Source organism: Frankliniella occidentalis, unplaced genomic scaffold (genome assembly GCF_000697945.3).
Source record: "Frankliniella occidentalis isolate FOCC.00 unplaced genomic scaffold, Focc_3.1 Scaffold90, whole genome shotgun sequence".
Taxonomy (NCBI): domain Eukaryota; kingdom Metazoa; phylum Arthropoda; class Insecta; order Thysanoptera; family Thripidae; genus Frankliniella; species Frankliniella occidentalis.
Genome location: NW_026267219.1, coordinates 274,432 through 282,960, shown reverse-complemented (window position 1 = coordinate 282,960; position 8,529 = coordinate 274,432). Strand labels below are relative to the sequence as shown.

Genomic DNA, 8,529 nt, shown 5'->3' with positions numbered 1-8,529 from the left:
CCCCCCCTCTCTCTCCCTCTCTTTTTATCCCGTCCCCCTCCTCTCTCCTGCATTGGGATGTCCTGTTGGTTGTCGGAATGGTCCCACGCCATGTGTCATCATGTTTATAGGGGGACATATAGGCGAAGTTGTACTGTGACCGCTGTGGGTATTCGAACCGGGGGAACCTTTGCCGGTCTGAATGACGTCCCCGCACCATTGAATTCAAAGTGAGTCGCAAGGGGAGGAAGTTTCGTCGTTATGCTTTATTCCTCCTCTCTCTCTCTCTCTCTCTCTCTCTCTCTCTCTCTCTCTCTCCACTACTGCACTGGTGGGCCGTTTGTTTTTACGCTGTAAGGCGGGGGCACCATTTCTCGCACCACGGCGCAGCGCAGGGCACCCGGGGCGGAGCCGAGGCGAGCCCGAGGAGGCATTTTTCTCCATATAGCTATGGTGTGCTTGCCTCCTTGGAGAAGGATCTCGCCACGTTGCAGTGCAGTATAGGTGTACGAGTCGACTTGTGTAGCGGCGCCGGCGCCGCGTGTTCTCGAGGGGCACGCTTGCGTGAGAGGAAATGAGAGAGACATAGAAGGAGAGGGTGGGAGCCGGGTGGAAGCACTCATGAGCTCAGCTCTACTCCACCTTACTCAACGCGGTACGAGTCTCGTGACGCGAGAATGGGCATCTCGTATCCGCACACACACGATGCCCAGGGCCCAGGGCGGACGTTTGCCAATTAATTGCGTCTCGCCGAGAGACGTGCACTGTCAAAAATAGTTTCCAGGTACATCTCATGGGTTTTGAAAAAAAGTTGTTTTCAATTCAAAATAAAACAAAATCGAGACGTTTTATCACTTATTGGCTTCAATGTCGGAAATTGCGTGAGACCTGTGATTTTACATAAACATTTCCGTGTTGTAAACTTCATTCGCACCACGTGCTGTCCGGAAACAAAGAAATGTGCGTACTTAACTTCCGTTTTTGTTCCAGTTAAAGGTCATGCAGATCCCCAAAACTTCTTACGCAAACCCTTTTCTATTTCACTCCTTAAAATATTCCTTGTCCCTTTTTAAAAAAATCTACTTCGAAATCAAGGTGCGGAGAATTGAAAGGATGGCGCACGCCTGTTTTCTATTAACCACACAAAGTTTAACGGTGTGAAGAACACACTCGGCTCGCAGGTGCTGTAGGCAGGCAACCCGTGCTGCAATGCGGGCGGAGCCCTCAATAACTTTTCAAAGGTCCCCTACACCTGAGGTGTCCCGCCCCGCCTCCTGCTGTGCCCACCTGGCATCCGTCCAGATCTCTGGGGCTGCCAGAAGTTTGAGGTGGAAATAGGGGGTGGGGGAGGCAGCGGGGGAGGCGGAGAGCCAGCAGCAGACCGGTGGACCCGGGCTTGGGCCGGGGCCGGGCGGGCGGGCGGCTCGGCCCGCCGGGCTCTGGGATGGCATTCTTGCCCCCACCGCCCCTCACACGGGAAGCTCCCTCCTCCCCCCGGTCAAAGGCACCCTGTGTCGATAAGCATGCGTGGCGCCGAGGGCGGACTCGCTGCTGCCTGTAAATAAGGAAAGGTCTCCAAACAACACTGAGAGAGACACGTGTGCCGCCCGTGACAAAGAGCATTGCTAAAAGGTTCATGTATTCGTTGGGCGCCACCAAAACAAGATTGCAGCGTAGTTCAGGGAATTTGCCATAGAGCCGCAGCCGCAACACCTCTTGCCATGGTGAGCTTATATTCTTCACCAGAAACGCGAAACCACGGGGGCTATCAAAAGAGATCCGGCCGTTGTTTTGTGACGCGGCAGGTTTTACTGCTTCTTAAAGTCCTCTGGCAAAAATGATGGCGCAGGACCCACCACGCCGCGCCCCTCCTCCACGCCGCACTCCTCGACCTCCCAAGCGGTGGCTGTGTTTCCTCTGCCATAAAATGAAATCTCGCTTGAAGGTTTGTTAGCGACGGCCTGTGCACGGCCCGCTGCCCCCCTCCGCTGCTCAATCCTCTTGCATTCTTCTCCTTTCCTCTTGTCGTTATTTCATTCTCGTCTGGCGTCTCCTGGTGCCCCCCCCCTCTCTCTCTACCTCCGCCTTGCTGTCTTCATTGCTCTTTGTGTCGCTGTGTGCTTCTTTCGCGGCGCATGGCATATATCTCACGTCAGCCCCTCGCCTTCTCCCCTCCTCGGACACGCAGCACGGCTCGCCTGCCCTATGGTTGGGGAGCGCAAAAACTCGACAACTTTTTCACTTTATTCCGGACACGCACCCCCTCCCCCCCCCCCTCTCTAAAAAAAAGGGCAAAGGAAAATAAAAGACGGTTAGGGAAAGAAAAGTAAAGTCTACGACGGCGTCGTCAACCGATTGGAAAATGGGAGCCGGGGAGTCGCTCGCGAAGGAGACACGCGGAGAAAACGAAGCTAATCGGCTGTCCTCGGGTGAAAGAGCGGCGCGCTGTCGCGAACAGCAACAGCGGCGGCGGCGGCGGCAGCGGCGTGGCGGTGCTGAGCGCGACAGCCGAGGCCCTCGCCGCGTCCTCTGCCGGTGGGTGATTGTCGCGCCGTTGGGCCGCGAGATCGAGTTGCCGGACCGCTCGGCTCGGCTCGCCGCCGCACGCCCCCGCCGGGGCCCGCGGACTCTCAAGCGGGTAACCGGAGCACCCCGACTACAGTTTGTGTCAAGCCCGTCCTCGCCGCCCCGCTGAGGGTGGCTCTGGCTGTCCTGGGGACGCAGCGGGGAGGAGGCCGCGCGGCGAGCGGGCATATTTTCTCCAGCAGCCGGCGGTCGTCCCGCGAAAAAATTATTTTGTGATGATGAAAGAAAGGAAGGGCAGGAGAAAAAAAAATCAAGGGAAGGGCAGCATGACGGCAGATATTTTGTGTGGTCCGTAATCAGGTCCGTGGATGAAAAATCGAGGTTTTGTTCCACGCCTCCGCCCTTGCGTAAGCGGCGCAACCACGCCGCCACTCCCCGCCCCGTCGCTTCCCGCCCCGCCTCGCCCCGCCCCTGCCACGCCATCCCGTATATACAATGCTCAGGCCGGCACACTTTTTCGCGTCCCCAACTTTAATTGCCACACGCACGCGCCCGTTTGACACGGCGTTTATCGCTTGGAACGACGGCGACGCGAACGAAAAAAAAACACACACAAAAATAAAAGACACAAATAATAATATTTAAAAAAAATATGATGGATCGCCTCTGACGTGACTAATTACCTCCCAGCCGGCCGGGCTGCTGCGGCGGCCGCTCTATCGATCCCTTTCCGTCCACCACCAGACCTGTCCCACCAGGTCAAACAAAATTAAATCTGGGCGGCTGCACCAAACCGCAGGGCCGGCCGGCGCCGCGGGTCCGCAACAAAAGGTTTTATCCGGTGTTTTGTGTAAACGGAAAACACTAAACAGCACTTTGTGCCCCATGATGGGGTGAAGCCCGCCAAAGTGAATTTGGTGGTAATTACTTTGGCTTTTCATATTGCCACTTCTTCCTACAGCGGGCTCATAAAGCCTTTTTGCCTTAAAGATTTACTTGGAAAAGCGAGTCTTTGAGCGTACGTGCGTGTCGTGGACATCCGTGTGCATTCACGCGTGCGACCGAGATATTACAAGAGACCAGCTGCTGCGATGGCACAAAGCGAATAGATGTATTGTCTGCTCTTTGAGCTCCCCTGCACGGCCCCAGGTTCCCTTCCGGTGTCCCTGCACCCCTCACTCTCCCCACACCCGCTCTTCCTTCTCGTGACCGCGTACACCGCACTCTCCATCCTCGTCCTGGTTTGTAATTGATGAATGTCCTGCCATTACGGCGGAGCGAGTAGCCTGCTTGGCGCGGAGTGCAGCTCCCCGGCTCGTTGCAGCGCTCGGCTCTCCACGAGATATGGGAGGGCGGAGAGGGGGCGGGAGAGAGAATGGGGACCACAATCCCAACCGCTAGGCCTGAAAGCCCATGCTGCCGGCGGCGCTGGTGACCCGGTACCCGGTCAGGTGAGCGCTGCTCAGACTCAGCTCTCCGTACTCGGGATGTGGGGCGGTACGTCGGTCCGATCCCACTCTTCCGTTCCACACCCAGCTCTGCAAGCCGCCCTAAGCCCATAATGTTGCCTAAGCGTTTTGAGATGATCTCTCTTTGGTGCACGCGATTTGCAATCGGATAATTCTATACCCCACAGTAAACTGTTTTTACGACAAAATATTGGCGTCCTCTAATGAATGCCAAATTCCCATGGCCATATATGTTGGCGTTGAAAGAGATGCCAATATTAAACGTTCTAAGAAAAAGAACGCCAAACCCCGGCGTACTGTAGATGATGGCTACCAGTTTACAGTAGGTTTACATGTAGGTCAGCGTTCCTCCCCTGGCCCATTTTGCATCCTTGGCTGTTAACGCCCCTTCCCTTAAAGAAGCTGGCCCGCCCCGTGGGGCTGGGATGTTAGGGCACAGGTGGTGGTGGTGGCCGGTGGGAGGACGCGCACCTGAGCAGCCCCACTTCCCCTCCCCCTTCCTCCCCCTTTCCGAATGGCCGAGATTTCTCTCGGCCCCGCCCCGCCACCCAATCTCCGCCGCCCGCCGCGCCGCCGTCCCCGGCAGTTTGAGTCTTGTTTGTGTTTCCGAGGTCGGCGGCATAATAAAGGCGGTGCTGGACCGGCTCTGGACCCCAGCCGGGCCCCGGCCGCTCGCTGTCCCCTTTTTCATCTCCCTTCTCCTCCACTCCGTCGGACCCAACGCCACACTGATGATCACGGCTAGCAGCAGCAGCGCGATGTCTAAATCGAGAGATGCGCGGCGTAAAATCAGCAACATTAAGATTCAAAGGCGTCGCCGTGGGAAAAAACTTCCACGGCGGAGGCGGCGACCCGGCCCAGCCCGGCCTGGCCAGGCTGCTCACCATCAGCGGAGCACGACCGCCGCCAGCCTCGCCAAAATAAATTGTGTTCCGGGGTGCTGTCCGTCCAGTGCCGCCCCCCTCCCCCTATGCTGCGGTCCGATAACTCACGCCCCTGGCGGACGCCTCCCCGTCCCCGGGCAGGCCGATGAAAATAAACACACCGGCACCGGGGCGTCGTGCCTGCTCGTGCCGATGCGTAGCCCCGGACCGGAACCGCGCCGCCGACCCGGGCGTTCGTGGAGACGTCGTCGGTGCCGCGACGTGGCCCGCAGAAAATGTGGCGGTTTCATCCCTCATGGTGGTGCTGACCATGCGATGGTTGCAATAGCCAATAATCACTTTTTCTATGTTAGTACCTCCGCGTGTGAAGAGCCAGCAGGCTATACTGCTTGAGAGAGATACATTCTCCCGCAGGACGCCGCCGCCGCGCCCGCGCGTGCGCCAGGTCGACGCTCACACTGTCCCCTCCCGTGCGGGCCCACTTTGCTCCCCCTCTGTGCACACCCGCATCCCGGGCGGGCCGGGCGCCGTCATCATCATCACCACGATCCTCCTTATCGCATGACCAGCGCGGCCGCGGCGCCGTCGCCCCACCCCGTAACGACGCGTGCCCCTCTCCCCGCTGCCCGTCCCTTCCGCCCCGCCCCGCCCCTCCCTTCCCCCATCCTCCCTCGTTCCTCCCCTCTCTCCTCCCTCGCTTCCTCCCCTCTCCGCCTGATTAATGCCCCGGCAATGATAATTAATGCTGATGAGGCGTGAAGCTGCCAGTTATACTGCCTCTTTACGGCCTAATGCCGGGAAGGAGGCGGCGCGGCCGCGAGAGCGAGCGAGAGAGAGAGAGAGAGAGAGAGAGAGATAGGGGCGAAGTGTACAGAGCGGAATAAGGTTTAACGCGAAAATAAAAACAAGTGAATGCAAGAGCACAGAGAGGTGAATTAGCGGCGATTACAAGGCCGCCGACGACGTGGCGCTAACGGCCCGGGCCGGCGGCGAGCGGCGGGCGGGGGCGGGGGGCAAGACGCGAGCGGACACGCGTGGAGCGAAGACGGATGGACGTGGACGGACGGAGCAGGGGGAGGGGTCAGTTTTGGTTCTCAAGTTTATTGCCTGCACCCCGCCGAGTCGAGCGCTGTCCGGGCCGCGGGGCATGCTGCCTAGCGGCCTGCTGAGAGGAGGCTCGCCGCGCCGGGCCCCCGCTTCGGCCGGTGGAACTCGGTCAGAATGGGGCCATAACTCGCTGCACCTGGACGCAATGCCCGCCATTTTTTTTTTCTTCTGATGGTTGGGGAAATAATTTACGCAGGGGTCGGCCGGGCGGGGTGACTAACCTGCCCCCCCCCCTCTCCCCTTTCACCCCATGGTTCGTTCCCAGACCCCGACCCCACTCCACCCTCTCTCTCGCACTCCCTCTCTCCTTCCATGCATGCGTATAACGTGTCAGATGCCAAGAAGACGCTCATGTCAAAGGGGAGGGAGGGTGCTGAGCGTCGTGAGCCACCCGCCACCCGCCCTCCCACCACCATCACCAGGCATCCCCCTCTCCTCACCCCTTCTTCTTCCTCTAACCGTTCTCTTTTTCTCTTCTCCGCTTTCTCGCCTCCGTTTACCCTGCCCCCTCGTCTGCGATGGGCTTCGAGATTCGACTCACGCACTCCTCCTGTCTGGCCGACTCTGCTGTGTATCAATGTGCGAGTGCAACGCATGTAGCACACGAGACGCGGCGGGGCGGGGCGAGGTGGAGCACGTGTGGGGCCTCACCTCACACACCCTTCAGACCTTCGTCGAGTCGGGCTGACCCAAATGGGTGTTGCTTTGGGCGTGCACCGCTCTGCGGTCGCACAGCACAGCAGCGCGGTGCACGACGGTGAATTTGTTTACATGAATAAAGAGTACCTGTGTATAAAAGCCGCTTGCCGAAAGCTTCCCCAACTTTTGCGGGACCACCGCTGCACCCCCCCTTCCCCCCACTCTTTCCCTTCTCTCCCTTTTCTCCCTTCTCTCCCTTATCATGCTTTGCTGCCGCCAAAGCAGGTCGCTGCCGTCCTATAGCAGCAGCGGGATCGGCACCGCCTTGCTGTAGGGCACATGTTTGTGGGCACAGGCCAAAGTTTTTGAAGCGCAAGTCGAAAGTGAATTGATTAAATGCTGGTTATGTAGGCACTCCGCCCGGCTCGCGCATCTACATACGAATGCAGAACTCCGCACCTTCCCGATCCTTCACACACACACTCCCCCGACTTGCTCTGTTTTTCTCTCATTTGGGTTCCTCTCGGCGCCCCGCGCCCCGCCCTCTCGCTCTTATATGTATACTCAACCAGCCCCTTTGTGGCCCGATCTCCCTTTCTCTCTCTTTCTTCCTCTCCCCTCTCTCTCCCTCTTCCTCTCGCCCCGGAGTGCCTATGGAGGCGGCGTGGCGGCCCCCTCTTAACAAACTGGGAAATCACACGGCCCAGCTGAGGTCTGGGAGATCGGGATGGAATGCGAGAAGAAAAAGTCCTCCGCGAGAGGAGGTTTTTCTTGTTTTTATGCGGTATTTATTGGGACGATGAGAGGGAGGGAGAGAGTGGGAGGGAGGGAGAAGAGGGTAGAGAGAAGGGGCAGGGTCCGTCTCATTGGCCGCCAATAGGCGCAATCGAGTGAGGAGATACTGCTTGGACTGGAGGGCGGCTCCAGCCCAGCTCCAGCGGGTTCCAGACCCTGGTCCACCGCCGCCACTGCCCGCCTGCTTCGCAAACGCACCAGTGACGCATTTTTTTTCGGGGGGCTTTTACATCGCGGTGGAAACGGTGGTTTGAGGATGAAAAATTTATTCGCCACCGACGACATTTTTGCGTGTGGCTCTTTTGGCCGGGCGCGCCGTAATGTCAAGCGGGCAAGCTTTGCTGCAAGGAGCTTTCCCGAGGCGGCCGAGGGAAGCTGGGAGCTTGCAGAAGGGCCCGGGCCTTTTCACTGCCGTCGGGTCCCGCCATGCAAACATCGCGTACCCCTCCGAGCTACACTGTCGCTAAGGGGCCATCCATAAAGGACCGTCCGGTCGTTGGGGGGAGGGGGGGTTAGTCAAAACCGGACACAACCGGACGGGGGGGTACGGGGGGGTCTGGACTCCCTGGACGTCCAGTTAAACTTAGGTTTTTAGCACTACGTACACTCAGAAAGTCGTAGCCTTGGTTCAAGAGCAAAATTCTCTTAAATGTATGAAGAGCAGTTTCCTCTTGATTTGAGAGCAATTTCTTTTGTTCTCCAGCCAAAAACGCTTGATTCAAGCACCAAATAAACTTGGACCCAAGTGCATCTGGTACTTGAATTAAGCGTCTATTGCACTTGGGTCCAAGTTTATTTGAAACTTGAATCAATTGTTTTTGTCTCATTACAAGAGAAATTGCTCTCAAATCAAAAGAAAATGCTCTTCAATCATTTAGGAGAATTTTGCTCTTGAACCAAGACTACGGCTTTCTGAGTGTAAAATGTGGAAAGGCTCTTTCGGAAACTTTAAAATGACTTAGTTTTACTCTGAACAGCCCACAACAAGCCTTTTTTTTTTTTGATTTTGTGGATGTCACATTCAGTGAAGAACATGCTAACAGCGATTATTTCATTTTCAACTTTTTCAACCTAAATATAACATTTTTTGACCTGCATTGCAATTTTTATCTCTTTTTAATTTTTTTGCT

At 57.1% G+C, this 8,529-nt stretch overlaps 1 protein-coding gene across 1 annotated transcript in view; it reads right to left on the bottom strand.

Annotated features, from left to right (window-relative positions):
* Positions 1-8,529, bottom strand: part of LOC113204391 (uncharacterized) — a gene marked incomplete in the record, with an annotated part of 68,696 nt that overhangs the window by 47,009 nt on the left and 13,158 nt on the right.